General features: G+C 34.6%; 1 protein-coding gene and 1 pseudogene across 3 annotated transcripts in view; both read right to left on the reverse strand.

Moving 5' to 3' along the window:
• The window catches only part of OLFM3 (olfactomedin 3), a 203,140-nt gene that overhangs the window by 85,783 nt on the left and 90,732 nt on the right, over positions 1-26,625 (reverse strand). The window lies entirely within an intron of this gene.
• LOC309841477 (large ribosomal subunit protein uL30-like) lies at positions 15,812-19,616 on the reverse strand (annotated as a pseudogene). The gene is made up of 2 exons: positions 16,477-19,616; positions 15,812-16,231 (listed from the first exon to the last, which is right to left on the reverse strand). The product of its transcript is annotated as a large ribosomal subunit protein uL30-like (transcript).

Genomic DNA, 26,625 nt, shown 5'->3' on the forward strand with positions numbered 1-26,625 from the left:
TTTTATTTTTTCAAAACATTTTATTTATTTATTTGAGAGAGAGAGTAAGGGCGGGGGAGGAGGGAAAGGGAAGAACAGAGGAGGAAGGAGAAACAGACTCCCCACTGAGCAGAGAGCCCAGCTCAGGGCTCCATCCCAGGACCTCAGGATCATACTTAACTCACTGAATCCAGGAGCCCCTATTAAGTCCTTTTTGCAGAAGTCTGAGTATGAAGGGGCTCAAAGGGAAAGTCAGATGAAGTTAAATTATATGTAGGAATTTTTTTTTGCTATATACAGAGTTTTGAGTGATTCTGAAATTTGAGGTTTTTCAATAGTTTCTTATCCTGCCTGCAGTTCGTTCAGCTGTAGTAAATATATATCTGTTAGAAGTTAGTGCTATACTTTTTCTTAGAGAGGATTTGATTTTAAAAATGAAGATTTTAGCTTAATTTTCACCTTTTAAAAATAGTAAGTGTCTACAAAAGCTATTTATCTCTCCCTGGAAAGATCTCACTTGTTCTAGTTTACTCTGATTTTCCTCAGAAGTTAGTTTCCAAGTTAAATGATGATGAATAATTATTCTTAATGAAACATCACTGTAGCCTCAAGTTAAGCAGCACAGGATGTAAATAAAATTGTTGTATCTGATTACTGTATTTTAGTAATTAAGGTTAGCACTTTGCTACTTTTTAGAATTCAAAAGCCTTGTTCTATCATTTTTGCTTTTGTATCAATTCTGTTGAAGATCGTCTCTTACTCTATATCCTAATGAGTACATTGTGAGAATTAAAGAAATTACAGAAAGTTTGAAAAACTTAGTGATTCTCAGAATCTTTTAATTTCCAGTAAAGCTAATTTTTAATGACCACAGAGCCATAGGTTTGACAGCTGAATGAGTACATGGATTGCAGGGTCATAGGACACTCAAAAGCTGACAGCTAAAAAGTCATGCTTCAGTGAATACTGTTAATTTTTTAGATTTTTCAGAAAGAGAGTTACTAAAATAAGATTAAGTCTGTCAAAATATCTCTATAAAAAAGACTTCTTTCAATATGAGTAAACTTGGAAGTAGGACCAATTAGTACAGGTGTAATAATAGAAGTATTAGCAAGAGAAGAGTGTCCAGTGTCTCCTGACATTTCCTGCCACCTCACCTCCAGATGCTTTTCCCTTTGAGAACGTGTATTCATTCAGAGAATGTGAAGGGGAAACATCAGCCTCAAGAAAATCTCCGAAATAACTTAACATTGTGTTCCTGTTGTTTTATACATCACAATTTATTTCGTAGGGGGCAAATTGTCTTTGATATTTCAAATTCAGGCTTGCATAATGATAGGCTAATCACAAAGTTTTGTATCAAAGATAAAATAAAAATATAAATATCATATAACTCACTTCTACAAGTTTTTACACAGCAAGCTATTTTAATGATAAATGTCAAGTTAGAAACTTTTGTGGCTTTTTCTACACATATGTCAGATTGGCCTAGAAGGAAACCAGGAAAAGTTCTACAACACATGTGGTTCCTGGTATATATTTTAAAAATGCTAATAATTTATATTTCCTCTTGCAGCTTTCAAAGTCTTCTCCTTTGATCCTCAGAACAATTCTGTGAGATCTATAGGAGCCCACTTAAAAAAACAAAACAAAACAAAACAAAACAAAACAAAACAAAACAAATTGTTTTAGGAGGGTTGCCATTTTTCCATGGTAATGAATAGTGTATGCTAGCTCTTTTTTTTTTTTTTTTAATTTCTTTTCCGTGTAACAGAATTCATTGCTTATGCACCACACCCAGTGCTCCATGCAACACGTGCCCTCTGTAATACCCACCACCTGACTCCCCCAACCTCGCACCCCCCGCCCCTTCAAAACCCTCAGATTGTTTTTCAGAGTCCATAGTCTCTCACGGTTCATCTCCCCTTCCAATTTCCCTCAACTCCCTTCTCCTCTCCATCTCCCTTTGTCCTCCATGTTATTTGTTATGCTCCACAAATAAGTGAAACCATATGATAATTGACTCTCTCTGCTTGACTTATTTCATTCAGCATAAATATCTTCCAATCCCGTCCATGTTGCTACAAAAGTTGGGTATTCACCCTTTCTGATGGAGGCATAATACTCCATAGTATATATGGACCACATCTTCCTTATCCGTTCGTCCATTGAAGGGCATCTTGGTTCTTTCCACAGTTTGGTGACCGTGGCCATTGCTGCTATGAACATTGGGGTACAGATGGCCCTTCTTTTCACTACATCTTCCCTATGACTCTACAATTGCACTACTATGTATTTACCCCCAAGATACAGATGCTAGCTCTTAATATTACATTTATTTTTTCTGATTCCTAATGTATTTTTCTACCTTGGAATGAAGGATAAGTGAGTGTAGGATCTTTGTAACCCGATGTCCTGGGTTCAAATTCTGTTTTTACCTTCAATTGGCATCGTAGGTTACTAATAGATCTTTTTTTCTTTTCTCTGATAATAGAATGGAGAAAATAATGGTACTCAGAAAGTTGCTGTTTGGGTTAAATGATGTAACACTTGTTTAGCATTTTCATTTGGCTAGAACAATTAATTTAAATACTATTAGTCCCAAGTAATTTAAATTTTACTTATTAAAATAAGTTGTCTCCAAGTTCATGAGCTGTAAAAGAAAACATCCTAACTTTTGAAATGTAGTATTTCTTCTCCACTCTAGTTTTTCATTTCTTCCTCTCACCTACCTTGATTAGTATGTGTAGGTGTCCTAAAAAGAGGGATGGATAATCACCATACCTTTGTAATTCTCTAATTTTTAAAGACTTGGAACTTCAAAAATATAGTTCTACTATCAATGGCTATTTTTGAAAATGTCTTCTTCTTCTTTTTTTTAATTTTTTATTTTTTATAAACATATATTTTTATCCCCAGGGGTACAGGTCTGTGAATCATCACCAGGTTTACACACTTCACAGCACTCACCAAAGCACATGCCCTCCCCAAAATGTCTTCTTTTCTGCCTCTTTACCATGTGGTTTTTAAAAACTAATTGTAACTAATTGTGGTAGAATAACTATTAGATAGTAAATAGACACATGTCTAATTAACCCAGAAGAAAGCCAGAAGAAATTCTAATAAATATTTCTTGAATTTAATGCTATCCCTACAACTCATATACTCTACTATATTGATGGTACAGCTAACACTATTCATATCTGGGATGGAAGTTCTAATACTTCTTTTGATCATTTTTGCCAGTGCTATAGGCAACTATGCTATACTTTCTTCTTTGGATCTCCACTGTATAGTAAAAATTCTAATAACATAATGATGATAACAGTGACAAATATTAATTGAGTGTTAGTTAAATATCAGGTACTATATTATGTAATTTGATTGTTATAGAAATTAAGTGAAGTAAGTGTTACTATGTTATTTTTACAAATAAGAAATTTGAGGCTCTTTAATACCAAGTACCTCACCCAGAGTCATACTGTAAAATTGGTACTATTCCATATCCGGTGTTGGAACTGCTGTTTTAACTGCCTTGTGATACTGTATAAGATTGGAAGGAGAAGGCAGATTTTCCATAAGTCTCACTTTAAGAAGTATTACTAGGGATCTGGTCTCACCTACCCAACTTTCTGATTGGCCGGTCAGCCTGTAAATTTTTGAGCCTGATTTAAGTAATAGATATTATACTGAAGTCATTGCAGAGGTCTAAATCCCAACTTTTCTTTTTTGTGGATTAGGCTTTATGAGTCACAATGACTGTGAATCCCCTCATGACTAACAATTTCATTAAGTGCAATAATTTCTGAACTCATAGTTCTGGGTAAAAACTATTTAAAGCAATTGGTTTATGAAACAAAGTAATTAAATTCAGTATTAATGAAGAAAAATGGAAGGATTCTGTATACACCAGAATTTTTTAATCTTTTTTTTTATTGTATTCCGTTAGTCAGCAGATAGTACATCATATTTTTGTTGCAGTGCCCAATGATTTGTTAGTTGCGTATAACACTTAGTGCTCATCCTATACCAGAGTTTTAAAATAATCTTCCTTAGGGGGTGGGCACCTGGGTGACTCAGTTGGTTAAGGATCCACCTCTTGATCTCACTTCAGGTCTTGATTTCAGGGCCATGAGTTCAAGCCCCATGTTGAACTCTAAGTGGGAAGCCTACTTAAAAAAAAAAAAAAAAAAAACAACAAAAAAATATCCTCTGTACAGGGAGGAAAATTACTGGGATGTAAGTTGGTGAGCAACCTGAAAATGCAATTAAAAACATACTATATTATGGAGGTGAAATTGTTCTGAACAACATCTTAATGGTGGGTACATGTTTTTAGACTTTTGTCAAAACCCATAGAACGTACAACAGAGATAGTGAAGTGTACTGTAAACTACTGACTGTTAATAATAATGTATAAATATTGGTTCATCAGTTGTAAGATAACATACTACTTTGTATTCCTAATATTCCTTAGTTTGGGTTGTTGTAACAAAATACCAGAGACTGTGTGTCTTAAATAATAAAGATTTATTTTTTCCCAGTTCTAGAAACTGAAAAGTCAGAAATCAGGGTGCCAGCCTAATCAGGTCCTGACGAGAGCCCTGGCTCCAGTTTGCAGATGGCTGCCTTCTCTCTGTATCCTTTCTGACAGAGAAAGAGTTTTATATCTCTTCCTTTTCTAATAAGGGTGCTAATCTCATCACTATGACACCATCCCCCCATCTCATCCTTCTAAACCTAATTATCTCCCAAAGGCTCCATCTTCAAATATGATCCCATTGAGGGTTGAGGCTTCAACATATTAAATTTGAGGGGGATGCACTTAAGTCCGTAGCATATATTAATGCAAGATGTCAAAAATAAGGGCAGCTGTGCATGTGTGTGTGGCAAAGGGATGTATATGGGAACTCTCTGTATTATCTGTTCAATTTTTCTGCAAGCCTAAAACTTCTCTAAAAAAACAATTCTATGAATTAAAAAAAATGTAAATACATATTCTAGGACACAAGAAGAACTAAAGGAAGAAATGTAAAATGCATACAAGATGTAGCAGTTTATAATCCCTGTAAACAAATTTTATAAAAAGTATTATTTCAGGGGCCACCTGGGTGGCTCAGTGGGTTAAAGTCTCTGCCTTTGGCTCAGGTCATGATCCCAGGGTCCTGGGATCAAGCCCCGCATCAGGCTCTCTGCTCAGCGGGGAGCCTGCTTCTCTTCCTCTCTCTGCCTGCCTCTCTGTCTACTTGTGATCTCTGTCTGTCAAATAAATAAATGAAATTTTAAAAAAAAGTATTATTTCAAACATGCTGCCTTTTTTTCCCCTATCCTTTGAGCCCTTGTTCCCATTTTGAAGCAATGATGAGCCCTCAAAATGTTCACATGGAAGGAAGTTGGAAAAATATCATCAATTTTTTTATGTGACTTCTATTAATCCAGCAAAAATGGCCTTGCCAATTTTGAAATAACTATGAGCAAAGAATTTAACACCATCATTTAAGTGAGTGTCACAAACTAGATTTTAGATGACTAGCAAAATGATTTAACTTTGTTTGAAAAATAATTGGCACAGAAATGAGTAAACTACATAAATGACTGGTTTGCTCATACTAAAGAAAATCTATCAGAGTCTTCTGGCGGATTCAATGTTAGTCTCCTAATTTATTTACTGTACTTCAGATTAAAGGATTTCAGAAGTAACACAAGGAGGTTGTAAATATTTAAAAGATGATGCCTTAAATCAGCGATTCCTAAGTTTCTCTCTGTTTAAAATTTATTTTCCCCTTATACTTAAAATGAAGATTGGGATTGTTCATAAATATTCATTTCATGAATATCTTTCCACAACCCTCTTCCTACAGCGGAAACCACCTGCTCCGAGCAGCCTTCATGGGCAAAGTGTATTAGAGGGAATTGGCAGATGCCAGAAGGCAGTGGTGCCAAGTGTTGGATGGCTTCTCCTTCCTCCCTATAGCAACTCCCAAGGCACCTGGGCAATGAACACAGAAATGGTGGCTGCTGGGCCACTATATAATGGGATACCCTCTAAAATACTTTTGCAAACTTATGTTTACTAAAGCAAGTCTATATCCTCTGGGATGAAGAGTGGCTAAAAGATAAATGAGACCTCCTTCAAAACAGGGCAGCCAATCCCATAGCTTGAACTCCGTTATTTTGTTTGTACTTGTTTTAGGATAAAAGCGAGTTTAAGTCTGGCCAAGATAAAAAGTAATTTAATGTTAAAATTCCTAATCAAATATTGCCACTTATCTAGTTTGTTAAACTTTTGATGTTTTGATTTTTTCTTATAATAACAATTCTATCTTAATTCTATATGTCAAAACCTTTTAGGAGACTGAACAGTTTTGTCTAAGTGTTCAGCATAGTCTGTAAAAAATAAGTGCATTACATAATTGTTCTTATATTGTCTTGTGGGTCATAGTATCGTATAGTAGGACGGACACAGGATAGAATCACCATATGAACATCTCATATCTAACTAGACCTTTCAGTCTCTCAGGTATGTGACTTGGGTTAAAATTTCAGTTTGTTAACAAACCTAATTACAGGATATCAGATACATATTTGTTGGTGTTAGATCCTTCATTGAGCCATTTTATTTTATTTTATTTTATTTATTTTTTAAGATTTTCTCAGAGAGAGAGAGAGAGAGAGAGGGAGAGAGTGCATGTGCACATACAAGGGGAACAGCAGGCAGAGGAAGAAGCAGGCTCCCCTTCTGAGCAAGAGACTAATGTGGGACTTGATCCCAGTAGCCTGGGATCATGACCTGAGCCAAAAGCAGATGCTCAAATGACTGAGCCACCCAGGCATCCCCTTAGTGAGCCATTTTAAAGAACAAATGAGCTTTACATGATTAAGTTCTTTGTAAAGAATAATGTAGTATGTAAAGATTAGTTATATATGCAGCTAATTGCAATATTTAGTTATCAATTCTATGAGTCATGGTTATTTTTAATTCACTGATAATTTAAAGAAGCCAAAACCTTGAAAATATTAACCCTTCTGTTCATTTAAAATAAACCCCTAAGAATGGCAGGATCAGAACTCTTTAGGGAAAAACTAGGTCCCTCTGTTTTCACCCACTTTCCTCCTCAGTACTGACAGACTTCCTGACATTGGATATGGTGCCTTGACCTCTATTTTATAGGCTGGAGAGCAGTAGATCAGGATGTAGAACCATGTGTTTTGTTCTGGTTAAAGATGTCCATATGTTATTGATGCCATTATTATATCTTAGAAACTAGTTTTTTAAGGAGCTGTATTTCCAAAATAACATCAATAAATAAAACTTAAAAATCATCACAAGTTACCTTTTTATATTTTAATGTTTGTGAGAAAGTATTGTATAATTATTTTGGGATATGAGAAGGAGATTAGGTAAAACCTAATCCAGACTTGAAATTTTCAGTTCTATTTTCAATATCAGTTTATTTTTTTAAATTAAGCCAAAGATAAAATGTTATAGGAACAATCTTACTAAAACATGATCTTAATGTAAGTATTTTAAGGTAACTTAGTGGGTTACATGGTGTTTAAATATTTAGACTTTAATGAAACACATTTCTTTCAGATTTTATTTATATGACAAATTTTTCATTAAAGCTTAGTTGTGATTTTAATATTGTTACAAAGTGTTAGGACTGTTGTTCAGATTTGTTTGGAGTTTTCTCTATTTGATAATTATGAAACTGGGTACAATGCGTATGGCAGGTGACATCACTTTAGATGAAGTCAAGGAATTGAGAAGACCTCATGAGCAGGCTAGGAAGCACAATGGGAATTTAAGTGCCTTTCTCAGTCCATATACCAGAGAAGCCACAACTGAACACCAAGGCTTAAAGACTAATTTTTTTGACAAGACTTTGGAGAGACTCAAAGCTGGATTTTATGCTTCAAAAGAGAGATAATATAATATTATCTAAAAGGAGAAGCCTACATAATGTGTTTAATTAAGGGGATGATATAGAGGATTGTTAATTCCAAGTCATTGGTTCAGTGTTAAATGCTTCATTTGGGGGTATTGACTGGTATGGAATAATAGTGCACCATTCCTGAGCCAAACCTCTGCCCAGATGGTTCTCTGCTATAGAACTCATCATTGCCAGAGGAAGCAGGTAGACAGTTACCATGTAGAACCCACAACTCACATAGGCATTCATATATGTTGGTCAGCCCATTAAATTATCATAACAGAGGGAAATAGACTGCCAAAAGTTGATAAATTTGTATCCAGCGTCATCTGTAATGGTGAATAATGGTGCCGTCTGCAGTATTGAGGCCCTTGTCTGGGTTGAGATTAGTGACTGTTGGTAACAGCAGGAGTGGAAATAATAGAGGCAAGATTTCAGTATCAAACAGGGCTTATACCAGAAGCCACTACCTATGAGCTATCAGTGTCCTCAGTAGTAACACGTCTTCTCAATCAATCTTCTGAGCAATGGCAGCTGAGTTCTAGGACGCAAGCTCATGATGGTCGCAGAAAACTTACACAGAACTTCCTAAAACAAAGGCAATCAGAATCCCTGAAAACTGATTCTGAATTAGCTTCACTACATATTTGTTTGTGCTTTCAGGATCAGGTATAGTTCAATTAGCAGAAAGCAGTTATGCAAATAGCATTTAAATAGACCTTATTATGGATTTTTAACCAATAATCATTTTGCCTCAGAGAAATAATATCAACTGCAAATATATATATAGTTTTATCATATTTGTTGGCATAGTGACCAGCAATAATTGTGAAAGTTCTGAGGAATGTCGTTAAGGGAGGGAAATATAAAGGGGTAATTTGGAATTAGCTGAATTAATCCCTCAGCCATGAAGTTCTAACAAAGTGAAAGGAAAACTATAAAACTTATGCAGAGGATGTGATGGGTCTTGGTAGACTGTGGTAGCATTCTTTTGTCAAAGAATAATGAGAATCCATTTTTGTCTGAAACAGAAAGCATGGTTTAGGGTTTGTCTATTAATCATTATATTTTCCTTTCAATATCAGTTGAGCCAATAGACTCAACTATTTATGTGTACTGGTGACTCTACAGCACAGTTGAATGGTAACCTTCTGATTTTACTCATAGTTCTTCCTGTTTTTTTTTTTTTTTAAGATTTTATTTATTTATTTATTTAACAGAGAGATCACAAGTAGGCAGAGAGAGAGGCAGAGAGAGAGGGGGAAGAAGGCTCCCCGCTGAGCAGAGAGCCCCATGTCGGACTCGATCCCAGGACCCTGGGATCATGACCTGAGCTGAAGGCAGAGGCTTAACCCACTGAGGCACCCCGGTGCCCCAGTTCCTCCTGTTCTCGATGGTATCTCTACCTTACACAAATGAGAAACTATTCCCTAAAGTAAAAAATCTTTTTTCCCATTCAATATTTTAGCTATTTTGCTTCATCTTAAAGTATTTGATACTATGATCTATGTCACTTCATCTTCTTTTTCTAAAAATTTTGTTTGGTATTTGTTAGAAAGTTTGAATGTCTGTCTTGGATTTAATGAGCTCTTTTATTTTTTGAAGCAGTACCCTGGGTCTGGCTCCAAAATCCTTTTCTCCTATCTTTTATCATAGCCGGGATGTTACTAATTCACATAACAAAAGTGGATTTATATGGAAGACTAGATTTAACTATGGGTTGAATTTCTTAAATATTGAAGACTAGATTTAACTATGGGTTGAATTTCTTAACTATTGAGAGTCAGCACTTGGATGAGTTTGTAAGAGCTAAAACTTCAGTACCACATTTTCCCTAACTTACATTTTTATTGTAAGGAAAAGTTGTTTGTAGTAGATTAAAAAAAAAAAAAAAAACAACTCCATTTAGGGAATGTCCTTCATCCCCTAAAATCTGGGATTATAAAAAGAGCAGCTGATATAAGAAACATTCAGTTCTTTTCTGTCTGAAACCCATGTTTTTCTTTACTCTTGCCTGAATATTTCAATTCTGCCTTTAGCCTTCTTAGGAAAACATGTTGAGATATTAACTATTTCTTCACTTATTAATAGTTTCATTAGTTTTATCTTGCAAACAGTCCATGGAAAGTTCTACAAAGTATATATATAAAATTGATTTTAAGATAGCATTGAGTGTAAGATGCAGCATAAAGAAAGATTAATAGTGTTTTTGAAGAAAACTGTATTAAATAAATATTGATTGTGAAATAATCAAATTTTCAGAAATGTTATATCAAGAAAAATAAACTCAACAAAAATAGCCTTGTGTTATTTCTACTAAGTATTAGTGCACGTATGTATCTCCTGCTAGTTCTGATATTGTTATGTTATCATATACTCAGTATCCATGTATATATTGGATTAGGGTAACCCTAAAAAATACCAAGATTGATTTATTGATTGATTGGTTGATTTTTAAGATTTTACTTATTTACTTGACAGAGAGAGACACAGTGAGAGAGGAAACAGCAGGGGGAGTAGGAGAGGGAGAACCCAGGACCCTGGGATCATGACCTGAGCCCAAGGCAAATGCTTAACGACTAAGCCACCCAGGTGCCACTCAAGCAAGCTTTAAACCAAACCCCTTTTTATGTTTGTGCCATCCCTAGTCAGTGCAACCTCCCATTCCTGCAGTTGTGGCTGCCTACAAGATAGGACTGATCTCGTGTCATCAGAGCTTTAGGAACCTGGAGAACTACTTTAGCTGTAGGGACAATGCTGATGGAAGCCTGGAAGGGCATGAAGAGGTAAAGGATGAGATTCTGGCTCTCAGTTTGACATCTGCTGCATCTTTGTGACAAAAAACCCCAATAATCTAGACCCTCTATTTATGGTTAAATGTCACTGTTGCCAGTGGTGAGCAGTTTATGAAGGTCTAATCAGTCTCAACAAAGAAGGGATAGTTGCCAGGGATGGTAAAGTTCAGGAAAATATCTGGAGATCTTATATAGTCCACCATCCTGTAGAGGAGTCCAATCACTCCCTCTAGAGCAACACCAGTGAGAATGATTCCTGTGTGGATCACACTGAAGACCAGATACCCTCCAGTGAGAGTCTAAATAATACTAATGCCTGGTATTACCATTTTAGAATAAATAAATAGTTTTCAAATCAAGAAGGTGAAGTTGGTCCTAATTGTAGACTATGACAAAAGTCTTCAGGAAATTGTCAAATATCTGTAGTTTCTATGTAGAATTTTCTACATCCTGGAGATGTAGAATACCCATTGGTATTCTAGTTGTCTATGAATTATTTTTTTTAAGATTTTATTTATTTATCTGATAGAGAGAAATCGTAAGTAGGTAGAGAAGCTGGTAGAGAGAGAGAGGGAAAGCAGGCTTCTCACTGAGCAGAGAGCCCAATGTGGGGCTCAATCCCAGCACCCTGAGATCATGACCTGAGCCGAAGGCAGAGACTTAACCCACTGAGCCACCCAGGTGCCCCTTCTCTGTGAATTTGACAAGAGCTTGTATACCAAACCCATGCATTTCCTGGGGACCAAGAGTCTTTGTGTATAGCCATGGAAACTACACCTTCTCAGGACAAAGTCAGAAGTTAAGTGATCAGAAAAATGACTAGCACAAAGAAATTTCTTCCTATGTCCTGTACCATCACTATCATATGCATCTCCCTTTGCATGTCCCATTGACCCCATCTGTCAGAATCAGAAGTTGGAGCTGCTAGAGGAAGAGTCGACACCCCCATTCTTACCTCTTTCTAATATATTTTTAAGTATATTTTATTTTAATACCAGTGCAGTTAATACACAGGGTTATATTAGTTTCAGGTGTATAATATAATGATTCAATAATTTCCATTTATTACTCAGTGTTCATCAGATATGGAAATGCAATTCATAGAATAAGAAATAAAAATAGGGAACAAATATATGACAGTATATTTAATTCATTTAATGTATATAATATGTTTAACTTCACTAATAGGGAAAAGGAAATTTGAAAAAATCTTTCTAACCTTACTAAAATGATAAGATTAAAACATCTCTTAAGTTAGTTTAACTGTCTCTTACCCAGCTTGGTTTGCAAGAATAGTGACAGGAAGGCCCTGTAAAACTGCTAAAGTCTCCTATAAATTCAGCAGTGTCTATTAAAATTCTGCTAATCTCACAGTTCAAATGATTACAGAGGAAAAATCATCAGTACTTAAGAATGTATGTACCATGCTTACTACTATGAAGAAATATGAATACTAATTAATAAGGTAGTTAATTACATAAATTATATATTTGTGTTGCATGATAGTATGTAGCTAGTAACATGAATGTATTTTATATACAGTTATTGACTTGGAAGTACTCCTAAGTTTTATTTTTTAATGGGAAATTAAAAAATAAAGGGTAATTATGGCATCATTCATTCTTATTGGTTAAAAGAAGAAATAAAGAGGAAATATATATGTAATAAATTTGTATAAATACTTGGGTATACTGATTGAGCACCGGAAACTTATGTAAGAATATACATAACATTGTTAGTATTTATTAAGGGTAACATTTGAGAGAATGGAAAGATGCTTACTTTTTTCTCTGTATATTTGTAATACTTAAATATATTATTTTCATGACTTTAAATATCTTTTAATATTATTTGAACCAATAATTCCACTTCTCAGAAGTCATCCTAAAAAAATAATTGAAAATTCAGGGAAAAAATACAGAGCAAATATTTTATATTACAAATAACTATTAAATTAGGAACATCCCCCAAATCCAAAGAGGACTGATTAGATCACATGGCAGTCCTAAGTATGATATTCATGGGCATTAAAATTGTGCCTTTAAAAAAGCTTTTAATGATCTTGGAAAATGGTTATGATAGATATATTTTGAAGATTTATTTATTTGTTTGATAGAGAGAAAGAGAGTGTGTGTACTCATGAGCAGGGGGAGGGGCAGAGGAAGAAGGAGGGAGAGAACCTCAAGCAGACCCCCGGCTGAGTGTGAAGCCCAAAGCTGGGCTCCCAGGACCCTGAGATCATGATCTGAGGCCAATCAACTGAATAACCCAGTGCCACAGTTACAATATATTAAGTAGCAAAACAAGGACAGGCCCTGCACACAGGTAATCATTGTAATGGTTAAGACACACACATCCTATGCACATGCTCATATATAGTCGCATCTGTATATGCATACAAAAAACAGAAGACAATCTGGACATAGCAACTGTGATGAAATATTTTGCTAGGAATTGGAGTGAGATTATTTTCACTTCACTTTTTAAACTTTTCTTCTATACCCTCTAAAATTTTTGTAAAAGCATCTAGTGGTTTTTTAATTTCTCAAAAGAAAATATAGCCAACATGAAAACATCAGAATGATCAGAAATTTTGTGAATTGTTTAAATGGGAGTTGATTATTCTTCTAATCAATGTAAAGTTTCTGATATCTGTATAAAAGAGTTATTATTTCACAGGTTTATACTCTATGGTCATTACGCAGAAAACAAAATTAAACACACAAACAGAACCCAAAAAGGTTTGTTTTCAGTGTGCTGAGTATAGAGAAAAATCTTGAATTCTAAAACTCTTTCTAAAGAAAGAACCACTTGATTCATACTTAAATCATTATAAAAATATAAGGCATGAAATAATTTGGAAAGATAGAAATTCAGAAAAGGGGTCATGGCTCAGCAAATCTGAGACAACAGAATAGGTTATTACCATTGAAATAAATTAATCTCCGAACAGCCAATATTTCCACTTTATACCTGATAGTGTGAATCTTTCAGACCTTATTTAATACAGCATATTTGTAATCTAACCAAACATTTGGCTAATCCGAGAATTTGATTTAATAACACAGTCTCTCGTCCAATAAGTATTAGTAAAACATCAGTTTTCACCATGGTGCAGCAAATTTGTCTTCCTAATGATTCTGGTTGAACTAATGTCAGAACCCTGCCGATAGGTTTTTGATGGGAGAGCATATTACTTCTACCCAGCTCTTAGAGTTAAGAAGGATTTAGCTAGAGATTTTAAATTTGCACATAATCCACCCCATGAATCAGTAATTTAGTATGTAAAATGTGTAGTGCCTTCTTGTTTGGGTTAGGCAGGGCAATCTAAATCTTTTGCAGAGACTCAAAAAGGAAACTTTAAAATGGTCATTAATTCTGAAAGAAATAATAACATACTTTGTCAAGTATTCCATACAAGGAAGATAGACACAGTATAAATAACATGCTAATTATTGCTAGATGAATGCATTAAAATAAAAGCAATGAAAATAAAATGTAAGCTGTAGAAGAAACGAACAAAAATATTGATGATCCACTGACTGCCATTACTCAATTTTTTATATTTGGATCAGTTTCTCCGATAATATTCCCATTTTAAATGGATTTGTCTTTTTTTTACTTACATTAAGAAGTGCTTTTAATACTTTCATCATGTGATAAAATTAATAGTGATCAGTACGTACATGCATTAGATCATCTACATTAATGCCAGCTTCATTTTTGTAAAGCTAAGTATGGTCCTTAGTTATTAAAGAAAATAGATGTTAGTGGCAAATTTTCTGATGAGTATATGTGAAACTATCTACTCTTAATATTCATATCTGGTATTTAACATTTTGTATTTGGCATGAACATTATTTACTGTGACAATAACGAGATGTAGTGATATTTCACTATGTAATAGAATCATATGAAATTGCCATCTTTTAAAGAGAAAAATGTTGAATATGGTCAACTTTATATTGTTTAACCTAATCTTTATTTCTCACAAATTCTCAAATTTGCCTTTAATACACCCTGTATAGTAAAATGAGGCACACTTTTAGGACAACACTTTTTATTTTTTCTAATGAGTGACTAATTTAATCATATACAAAGCTCACAGGCCTTATTAGCTCAAGCTTTATATTTTCTATGTCTCTGCTGGATAAGAATTAGAGTCTATCTTGAATGAAACTATTTTGGTAATAAGTGGTTCTGCAATTTACACCTAAAAATGGTGTGCAAAAGCAAGAGAGACATTACGTCTGGCCTCAGTTCTGTACCAGAATGCTTGGAGAAGCCTGGGGACATGATAAACTTTACATTGATTACATATTGATAAGTCAGGGACATATTCCCTGACTCCCCAACTCTTCTAATAACATGCTGGTTAATATAAAAGACCTGCAGCAGATAATTGGTCAAATTTATTGTTCTTTTCAAAGATTTCATCCACAGAAGCTTGTGAATAGCAGCAATTGAGTAATAGATTCAATAATTTATTGAATAATGAAATTAACAGTTGCATAGTTATCTAACAATTATCCTTTCCAGAATTTTCTTTTTCAAAATATGACATTTGTAGGAAAAAAGTGGTCACTTTTTAGTCTTGAAAACTGAGTATTTTTACTGGAAATACTGAGTTTATAGTATGTTCACATATCTTTCCTCTTCCCTTCCTATTTTCTACCCTCTTCTGTTTCTCTCTGTGCCTTTGTTTCTGTATCTTTTCATTTTAATGTCCAAGACTATTGAAGTGGACCAAATAATCTTGCCTACTTGTGTTTTTAAAATGATGAAAAATTGGGGCACCTGGGTGGCTCAGATAGTTAAACTCCTGCCTTCAGCTCAGGTCATGATCCCAGGGTTGTGGGATCGAGCCCTGTGTCAGGCTCCCTTCTCAGTGGGGGACCCTGTTTCTCCCTTTCCTTCTGTCCCCCTGCTCATGCTCTCTCTCCCTCTCTCTATTTCAAATAAATAAATAAAATCTTAAAAAGAAAAAAAAAAGAAATGGTGAAAATTTACATTACATGCAAATTGTAGTCACTGTTTCATCGATGTCCAAACCTACTTGCTTAACACCCATGCATTGCTCTTCACCATTATCCTGGCCTCAGTAAAGAAACCACAGAGTCTGGTAGAACCCTTCAGAAGAGAGTCTGTTTATACCAAATATTTGACCTTCTTATTCCCCTTCTAATTACTTAACAAAGGCAATTGTATTCATAATTTGCTAGTATTTTTATCCTTAATATATCTGATGAAAAATAATAGAGAAACAAGATTTGAGTATTTCCAAGTAGATTGTATGGTAGCTTGTTCATTCCGTCATTCTTTTTTTCCCCCTCATTTGAGAGTAGTCATTTATTAACTGGCCAGATTACAACAATGATTATGGTAGATACCTTAGTTCATCCTTCTAATAAGCCTGATGGTCTTGTCTTCCCTGTTGCTGGCATCTCCACCTTCTACAAAATGAGTGGTCTTTTTCATCATTCCCCTTCATGGGGAAGATAATTTGAAGGGCCATAAAAAGTTGTTTGCTTATTTAAACCATTTTCTTTCTTTCTTTCTTTCTTTCTTTCTTTCTTTCTTTCTTTCTTTCTTTCTTTAAGATTTTATTTATTTATTTGACAGACAGAGTTCACAAGTAGGCAGAGAGGCAGGCAGAGAGAGAGGGGTAGGTAGGCTCCCCACTGAGCAGAGAGCCCAATGCAAGACTCAATCTCGGGACCTGAGATCATGACCTGAGCCAAAGGCAGAGGCTTAATCCACTGAGCCACCCAGGTGCCCCTGAAACGTTTTCTAACAGTATAGATCTTATGAATCAGATCTTCCATGAAGATGATGCCATATTTGCCAAGAGATCAGGCAATCACTACATTATCTCTCAGGGCAATTCGCTTCTTGTTGATTTTGCTTTAACCACTCTTGCAAATCAGTTCATTCACTGGCTTCAGGTTTGGGTACCCCCATGCTGTGTATGGTTGCACAATCCTTAGCATGTTAACTGAAGCCTTGTTGAGCTTGACAAAGGTGCCATTGAGGATCTGGTGAAGGTGAAGAAGCTGCAAAACCATTTGAACTTTTGGGCTAACACCACTGATACCTTTGATCCTGGTGACAAACGCCAACTTGGGTTCCGCAGGAACACAGAAGTTGCCAGCTTTTCTTGCCATCTCTGCCATTTGAATCTTAGTTCTGTACATCTGCCTATATTCCTTGTGGTAACGCTTAGCATTTTCATGCATAAGCTTCCTCCTTGCCTTTCGAAGCGTCTTTTGAGCAAACTCCTTCCTCAGACGCTTGATCTTTAACTCTGTGAGATTCCTTTGCTTCTTTTTAAGGGTTTCCGACATAGCAGGAACCTTCTTTTTCTTCTCTTCTGCACCCTCCATAGTTCCAGCCAGGAAAGAGGAGGTTCATTTGTTCATTCTTTCATTCATTCATTCTACTAATCAGCCTTAATCCCTAAATGCTTGATCTCTCTTGTAGGTAAAAAGATCTTTAGAGATCTGTAGGAGCCAATTTATGGTGGGTAAGAAAGCTGTCAAGCTGACAAGGGTGAACACAGTCAACAAAGCTAACTTCTCTTGTGCCTCAATTGGTTTAAATTTGGTTTCCAGAGTCAGTTAATAGAAGATATTCCAGAGACCCAGAAATATAAATTAAGTGGCAGACTAGTGAGATGTCAGAAGGAATGTGATTATTGTAATATGATATTTTGTAGAACAATCTCTTTTGAGATATTAACAATATATATACACTGAGACCTAAAAAATGGAATGTATATAAATTATTTGGTTTATTAAATCAGTGTTGAGATTTAGTCTAGATAATTTAAACCCTTAGAATAATTTTTTTAGGTGGATTGACTTCTATTCATTTTATGCTGTGTAAACTCAGAAGAGAATTGCACTTTCTAAGAATGTGTCACTTAATATTTTCTACTTTAAAAAAGAAATAGAGTTTATAGCATAAGAATTACTATTTTAATATTTGCCTCTGTGTCACATTTAAATTCTCCTTTTACAATTCATTTTAAGTATGTTTCTCAGCCCAGTGACTGTAACAATAATACAAATTGTAACTGTATTTCAACAACTTAAACTATTTGTTCTTTAAGCATCTTTAACACAAATCCCATGCATTAAAATGACAGTTAGTTACCTTGTTTGAGCTTGCCATTAGTCTACTTGGAATTGTTTTCACTAAGTGGAGCTGGAAATACACTTACGATAAGCACCTGAAAGATTTATTTTATTCAGAACTCTCGGGATATAGAAGTCATGACCCCAGTATTGAGCTGTTTACCTTTCACAAAAAGAATAAATACAAATACCAATAAACACTCTGCTTACTTTCAGGTCAGCTAGGGGTGGAGTGACTAAGTAAGATGAATGGATTCAGGGTTTTAACATGTTTCTCTGTAAACCCTTTTGTAGGAATCTTTATGTCCTTGCACATGCTACTGAACTTTTTTCCAGCCTCAATTAATGGGATTGATTTCTTCTTCATCAATTTTACCATGGTCCTGGACTAAATTCCTCTATTGGCTTATTCGTTTGCATTCTGTTGTCTTGTTTCCAGTGGATTCCCTACAACCCTAAGCCTCCAGTTCAGTCGCTAGAGATAAATCATGCATATCAGTACACGCTGACCAAATTGCTTTTTATTAAGTCCATGATTTTGACCTTAGACTCATGTGTTATTCTGTCTTGGTAAGCCTCAAGGAGATTTAAGTGTGTGTGTGCTTAAATTAAAGTAGGTCTAAATTCCATGCTTTGTTCATTTTCCAGGAGGCTTATACTAATGTTATAGAATAATGAGAACTTTTAATGATTTATTTTTTCTTCCACTGAAAACTCTGTCCCCTCCTCTTGGGCCTAATTCTGGACCTTTGGTCCACACTGATACCTTCTGAGAGGATGTTGAATGGTTTGGCATGGTCCCGGGAACGGTGCTTTACAAATTGTGTGGTTTCACTATTATATCATTAAATTAATTTACTTGGCCATGACTACCTTTTGAAATGGAAATGGAAGAGAATATCAGATTAATTTCATAATTTTTACATTTGTGGAATAGAAGTATGAACTAAGAAATTTCCAATATGTTGTATGCTTCTTTGTGGTGAATGTATATCATTTATTCTGCTTTGTGTTTATGAGGCTTTAAAGCACAGAATAAGGTTTCTCTGTTTAGAATCTTCAAATGGATCCATCTAAAGGGTAGATGATGATGATGATGATGATGATGGTAATAATAATAATAACAGTAAAATGGTGGGTAACATTGTTTGCTCAGACTGGCTTTTGTAATATAATGTATTTACAAACACATATGCAATCTGTGTGTATAAAGATTAGGGATAAATTTATTATTCATTTTATTCTTAAATAACTAAAAAGTTAAATAATTGAACTAAGACTTTAAAACTACAATAATAAAGTTTAAATTAATAACATTAATGTGGCATACACAACTACTTTCTTGAATTTAATATGACCAGGCTGGGTTTAATAATATAAAGATATATTAGCATTTAAAAATTCTCATTTGGTATTGATTTTATTTTTTAATTTTATGACGTTTGTGTCATCCTGGAATCAGTGTCCTGGTCATGGTAGTTCTTATGCCCACTTACTGGGACTCTTACTACTAAAAAATTGCTATAATTATGTTGGTAAGTTCTAGAAAGAGTGGCAGCAGTTTGTTCACTCACAGTTTGCACATGGTACTAATTGCAATTCTCCATGTCTCTCTCTTTCTTTCTCTCTCTCTCTCTCTCTCTTTTTTTTTTTTTATTTGCATGCTTATCCCCTCTGTACATATGTAGCTCCATTTTCTGGTCACTTTTTTCTATTTGAACTGAAAAATTTTTGTTTTATGTCATTCCTTGACTTCATTTGGCCCTCCCTAAGAGCAAATGCAATAAAAAGCAAAAAGAAAGGTAAATGCAAAAAATAAAATCATACTGCAAAACCAGGATAAAAGATGCCCACAAATAATCCAGAACATAATTGGGTTTAACTCCTTTTTCGCTTATATTTGAAAGAAAGAACCCAAAATTTCAAACCTGTGTTTAGAATCTTTCAGAATATATTCATGGACTGAAGAAGTTCATAGACCTCAATATGGAAAACTTGCCCTTAGAGAATTCCTCCAACTTTTTTCATTGCAGGGGTGTATGTGTGTGTGTGTGTGTGTGTGTGTGTGTGTGTGTGAGAGAGAGAGAGAGAGAGAGAGATGTGTCTCAATTACCTGTAGAAGAATAATCTGGTAACAAGAATATTGAAAAAAACAAAATGGTAACAATGTATGAATTTGTAAGTTCACAACTGGTACTATCCGTTATCCTAAAAATACATTATTTACTACAAAATATTTTAAAAAACAGATACCATTACCAGCACAAGATAGCAGTTATGACCTTTTGATAAGAAAAAGTTTTATGACTTAGTAGAATTCCAATAATTTGCATTTACGTATGTACATGTTAAAGTTTATAAAATGTTTAAGTGTTATAGGACAGAACACTAAATTACAATACTAAGTCAAGTCCCCAGTTTTAATTTGTGATTCTTAAATTGTATTCTTTTAACAAGTAACTAGGGTATTCTTCAAGTGAATATGAAAATGAAAACCAGTGGAAAAGGTATGAAACTAAAGTTTGTATTCTAAAAAAAATCCACTTGTATTTGCAGGAATCTTTGTGGGTAGTGAATTACACACTAGGAAATGCTGCACTAAAAGTTATCATATGATCTCCCTGATATGAGGAAGTGGTGATGCCACATGGAGGCTTAAGTGGGTAGGAGAAGAATAAATGAAACAAGATGGGATTGGGAGGGAGACAAACCATAAGTGACTCTTAATCTCACAAAACAAACTGAGGGTTGCTGGGGGGAGGGGGTTTGGGAGAAGGGGGTGGGATTATGGACATTGGGGAAGGTATGTGCTTTGGTGAGTGCTGTGAAGTGTGTAAACCTGGTGATTCACAGACCTGTACCCCTGGGGATAAAAATATATGTTTATAAAAAATAAAAAGTTAAAAAAAAAAAAAAAAAAGAAAGCTGAAGAGCAGTAAAAAAAAAAAAAAAAAGTTTAGTATAAAATTAGAAAGAGTTATAAATTTATCAACCTTTAGGAAAGTAAATTATTCTACATTAAACATAAAATTGACCTATATGTAATTAATCAGTTCTGTAATTAGTACAGCCAATAATAGATTAACCTAATCTAAGTAATTTATCTGATAGAAACAGGAAAATCATTATTTTTAAAGTAAGTACAACTTTTAAGATTACAATTAGGAATATAGTTTGTAAGATCATAAAAGGAAAAAAAACTCTCTAAGGTGACTTTCTGAAATATCTTTTGAGATAAATCATATTAACAGTTAGTACATTTCTATTAAGTATCTACTCAGCTTGAAAAGCTGTGTTTGAAAGCAATATGTATATTATATTTATATATGGCTTTCTTTTAATATCTCTTTTAGGCACTTATTTTTTTTTAATTTTTATTTTTATTTAATTTTTTAATTTTTAATTAACATATTATGTATTGTTAGCCCCAGGGGTACAGGTCTGCGAATCGTCAGGCTTACACACTTCACAGCAGTCACCATATAGGCACTTAATTATTTGTTAGTTTTGGGATAGAAGGGATTTTCGAAGAAAATGAGTCATCCTCCCCTAATGTTTATCCATATTGGAAATATCCATAGCTTACTAAAAAATATTTTAGAGAGGTCATTCCATTTTTTGTTTTATAGAGGATGATTTTAAAATATTAATATTTTGAGCAACTATGATGTAGGAGATAAGATTGGGTAGAAAATCTCATTTCCTTATCGTTGGAGATTTTAATATTGAATCACATTGCATTGCTTCCTTGATGTGACTTTACTTGGAAAAGAGTCTATTTACTTCACAAGTAGGATTTTCCCCTTAGGTTTATCATTTCAAAATAAATAACCCTATTCCAAGGGGAAAATATTTTTTAACTATGTAATATGTTTTTGGATGGTGCCAGGGCGTAGAGAAAAATAACAGAAAAGTTACATATAGTTGCTTGGTATTTTCAAATTGCATCACAATTTCAAAATGATCTTTCAGGGAAGAACTTAAAGAACTTGATGGAAGGACAATTCCAGTTGGGAAAATTAATGGCGATTCTCTGTCTTTTGGTATTTTTGCATGCTAGCCAAAAAGAAATCTGTTTTTTTTTTTTTTTCCATTTTGCAAAGCTTCAAAGACCATAAACAAACAAATGATTTAAAAATATTTCATGATAATTCCAGCTCTACATTCTAACCTAAGTTAGAGATTCTTAGGTCATATAATGGATTAACAGATTCATATGACTGGCTCACATACACTTCAGAGTGTATTGTTACTTGTAACTTTTAGTCTAGGTTTCAGAGTTTTGCAAAAAGGACTTTTTTTTCCAGGATGTTTTGCTTGGGTCCTAATTATGACAGCTACATTTTTGCTTAGTATCAGTCAAACATGTTACTGAATTTAACCTTTATAAAAAACTTTCTATGGTGGGTAATATAATCCTTTTGACAGATTAGGAAACTGAAAGAGCTAAATAAGTTTAAGCTACTTACCACAGGTCATATAACTAGTAGGTAGGCTTGGTTTTTGGCTGATTTCAAACACTTAATATAACAGCGCTTCTACTTGTGAAGTGATGAGAAGTTTTGAAATTGTAGTAGGAGAGTAAATGTAATTCTAGATGATGTTTTGATCTGACTTCTTGATGTTTAAGTGATTCTATTTAATACTGAGTGATTTGGGAAACTATTTTATATCCGCAAGTATGAATTTCTAATTAAAAAAAAAACAAAAAACAGAATTGGATGGTAAGAGTAGAAAATCCTGAACATTTATTTAATTCGTTCCACAAACATTCATATGGATACCCTAGAGTGTACAAAGGAAAAAGGCGATTATATTAGGTATCTATTGCTGTGTAACAAAGCACCCCAAAACTTAGTTGCTTTAAACAGCAAATATTTATTATCTCACAGTTTCTCTATGTCAGGAATCTGGGTATAGATCAGCTGGATGCTCTATGTCAAGGTCTCTCACAAGGCTGTAATTAAGGCTGGAGTTGTGATCATAACTGCAGGTTCAAATGGGGGAAGATCTGCTTCTGAGTTCATTTGTTGTTGGCAGGACAGTCTCACAGGTTGTTTAACAGATGGTGCATTTCCTCGTGGCGATTAGCCTGAGGCTGCCCTTAGCTCCGTGCTATGCAGACCTAGCTTTATAGCGGCTCATGATCTGATAGAACAAGAACAGGTGAAACAAGAGGCTGGGTAGCAAGACTGCAAGCAGAGTCTCTTTGTAACCTCACAATGAAATTGTAATTTTATCACTTTTGCATATTCTGTTCATTAGGAGGGAGTCACTAGATGGGGCCCATAGGGTTATATAAGGGCATTAATAACAAGCAGGGATCTTTGGGGAAAATATAGAAAGTTCCTACCAAAGCAAACAATATTTGTTAGTGGCTGGTTAACATTTGGCAATTGAATTAAGAGTCTGACAAATTAGCATACCTTTCATCTCATGAGTTTAATCTATAGGGGTCTCCCCAAAGAAATGATTCTCATTCAAGAATAATTTTTAATTGCAGAAAAGGAATTTTCAATAAAAATAGATTGAATAAATACAAAATGGATTGAACAGTACATGTGTATGTGTTCAATATGTAAATAAATAATTTAAATGTAGAAATTTATATATGTTTTATTTAACATTTAATATGTATTTATTAAACTTCCTGGTTTTGTTCTCATGTTAGCTCCTGAGACAGAACTTCTCTACATATTAGGGCCCTAGTATCTTAGGTTGGATCATAGAAGTTGAATTGCCACAAGAAATTTAAAATCCTTATTTCAAATAGGACATAACCTTACTACACTTTATTTTTTTCCTGTTGTTTATCATGTTCTCATGTTAGCTCCTGAGACAGAACTTCTCTACATATTAGGGCCCTAGTATCTTAGGTTGGATCATAGAAGTTGAATTGCCACAAGAAATTTAAAATCCTTATTTCAAATAGGACATAACCTTACTACACTTTATTTTTTTCCTGTTGTTTATCATAGTCTGATACTATATTCCCCATGAACTTACTTCAGTGTTTAATATTTCCCTTACTAGAATGTAAGTTTCAGGATGGCAGGAAGTTTGTCTGTTTTGTTCATTCCCATGTATCAAACATCTAGATAAGTCCATGGACATAAACTTCAATACTTACTCAAGAAACAAATGAAATGCATGTACAGATTGGAACACAAGAGAAAATACTTCATCAGCCTGCAAGTCCATGTCATGTTTGAAAAGGAAACTTTTCCCATAGGAAATGATAGTTGAGCTAAAACAAACTGGAGTTAAAGGAAGGGGAGGCCCTGAATCCATAGATTGGTTGTTAAGGCAAGAAAGTATTTGGAGTGGGGAAATCATGCCGTCAAAGCTAGTTAGTGAAGGCAACAAAGCCAAGAAGGGGCTCATCATGTAGAAGGAAATTGTAGAGTCAGTAGATTGAGAAGTTCAGTGGGGTCAAAAAACAGGTAAGAGAGTTGCATTTTGGAGGTTCTGGTTGAAACATGAAGCATATTTGTGGTGAAAAAGGCAGAAGGGGTCACGGATGTGAGTAGCTACAGTAGGTTGGATTCAAAAGTTAATGGGATCTATTTTGAGTTTGTTCTAAAATATTCATTTTATAGATTTAATGAAAATATAGAAGTTTCTTTCAGAAGTGGATGTGCTACACATATTTTCTAAATAAGGCAAAAGGCAATGAGTATTCATGACACTTTTGGATTCTCTATGTCCTTTTGCTTCTATTTATATTTAACCATATTGCAATATATAAGTCCCTGTCAACAGGTCAGTTTATTACTATTCTTCAGAGCCTTTTTTTTTTTAATTCTTTTCAGCATAACAGTATTCATTGTTTTTGCACCACACCCAGTGCTCCATGCAATCCATGTCCTCCCTAATATCCACCACCTTTTTCCCCCAACCTCCCACCCCCCGCCCCTTCAAGACCCTCAGGTTGTTTTTCAGAGTCCATAGTCTCTCATGATTCACCTCCCCTTCCAATTTCCCTCAACTCCCTTCTCCTCTCCATCTCCCCATGTCCTCCATGTTATTTGTTATGCTCCACAAATAAATGAAACCATATGATAATTGACTTTCTCTGCTTGACTTATTTCACTCAGTAAAATCTCTTCCAGTCCCGTCCATGTTGCAACAAAAGTTGGGTATTCGTCCTTTCTGATGGAGGCATAATACTCCAGTGTATATGGACCACATCTTCAGAGCCTTTTATATGGTATGAGAGTACAATGATATCTCTACTTTTAATAAACTGGTTAAGAGTAATACTAGTTAAGACAGGCAAACAATATTGTAAAAGGTTTACATTATTTTGGACATGCAAAATAAACAGGTGTCAGACCATTTGGGAGAATCAAGGAAGACTTTAGGAAACTAATATTTGAGCAGCATTTGAAGAATGCATAGAATTTCATCAATCATGTAGGATGAAGTAGAATTTCAGAAGGAGACACATACCTGAGAGAAGGCAGTGAAGATAATCAGGTATGGCAGGCATGTGGAAAAAAGTGAGCAGATGTATGGGGATGCAATGCCTTTGTATATGGAGTATAGAGACATAGAACTGGAAAGGTAAGTATCTTACCTCTATACTAGAGCTTGAAGCTTCAGGAATGAATTTAGACTTAAAGGAGTGTCTGAAGATTTTCAAGATGGCTAGTGGTATGATCATCAAAATATAAAATGGGTAAGGAAGCAGATTAGAAGCAGGAAAACCAACAAAAGGATTATTATAACCACAAAGGAAAAGTAAAATCCTGAACTAGCATAATGGAATTATGAGTGGAGGAAGGTATATAAATGAGAAATATTTGGTGATCTGTAGACCTGATAAATATTGAGTTGTGAGGGCAATTGGAGAATGGGACATTAAAGATAATGCCTTGATTTGGATGGAGATAATGGTGGTACCTTAACAGAAATAGGAAAACCAATAGAAAAGCAATAGAATGAGTTTGATTTTGCCTCATTTAATTTAAAATGTTACAGGTAAATCAAAGTGGGAAAGCACAGTGCACAACTGGGAATTGAGTTTCAGATTCATGAGCTATCTCAACAGAGAGAAGAGTCAAAAAACTTCAGAATGAATGAAGTCAATTGGTAGAGGCCAGAAAGGGCTAAAAACAGAACACATATTTGATAAGAGAGATTACTGATAAGAGAGAATACCTGAGACAACCAAGGAATATTTGGAAAGAAGAGATGAATGATGATGGTACTACATAACCTGGAAGAGAAATGACTGGTGATTAGAAGGTCAGTAGTGGTTTAGAGAGAATAATTTCAATATAATAGTCCATATACCCATTCAATAGAACAGGTTCACACTGAATCCTGATTACAAGGGATAAACTTGAGGAGTAAATGAATTTTGAGTAAGTGGAGGCTTCAAGATGCGATGTTTTTCCATAGTTTTGGCAGCAAAATAAGGGGACAGATGGTGTGGAAACTTGAAATAGTTGCATCACAAAGAGGAAATGAGAAAATTGATCATGTTTATCTCCCGAAGAGGAAAGAACTATGAAGAGGAAAAGATTGAAGATGGAAGTACAACTAAAAGGAACTAGGAAGTTTAGAAAAGACGGAATTGAGGAGTCCAGATTAAAAGAGAAGTTGGTGCAAGAAGGAAAATCACAGCCATCGGGTTATACAAAAAGTGAAGTGGAAATGCCAGAAAGAAGTTATGTTGAGGAAACTCCAGTTGTTTGGTCCTAATTATAGTAATCTATAAGAAAATAATATCTACTGTTTGTTTAAGTGTTACTGTTTGCTGGGAGCCATACTCAG

Source organism: Mustela nivalis, assembly GCF_964662115.1.
Source record: "Mustela nivalis genome assembly, chromosome: 10".
Taxonomy (NCBI): Eukaryota; Metazoa; Chordata; class Mammalia; order Carnivora; family Mustelidae; genus Mustela; species Mustela nivalis.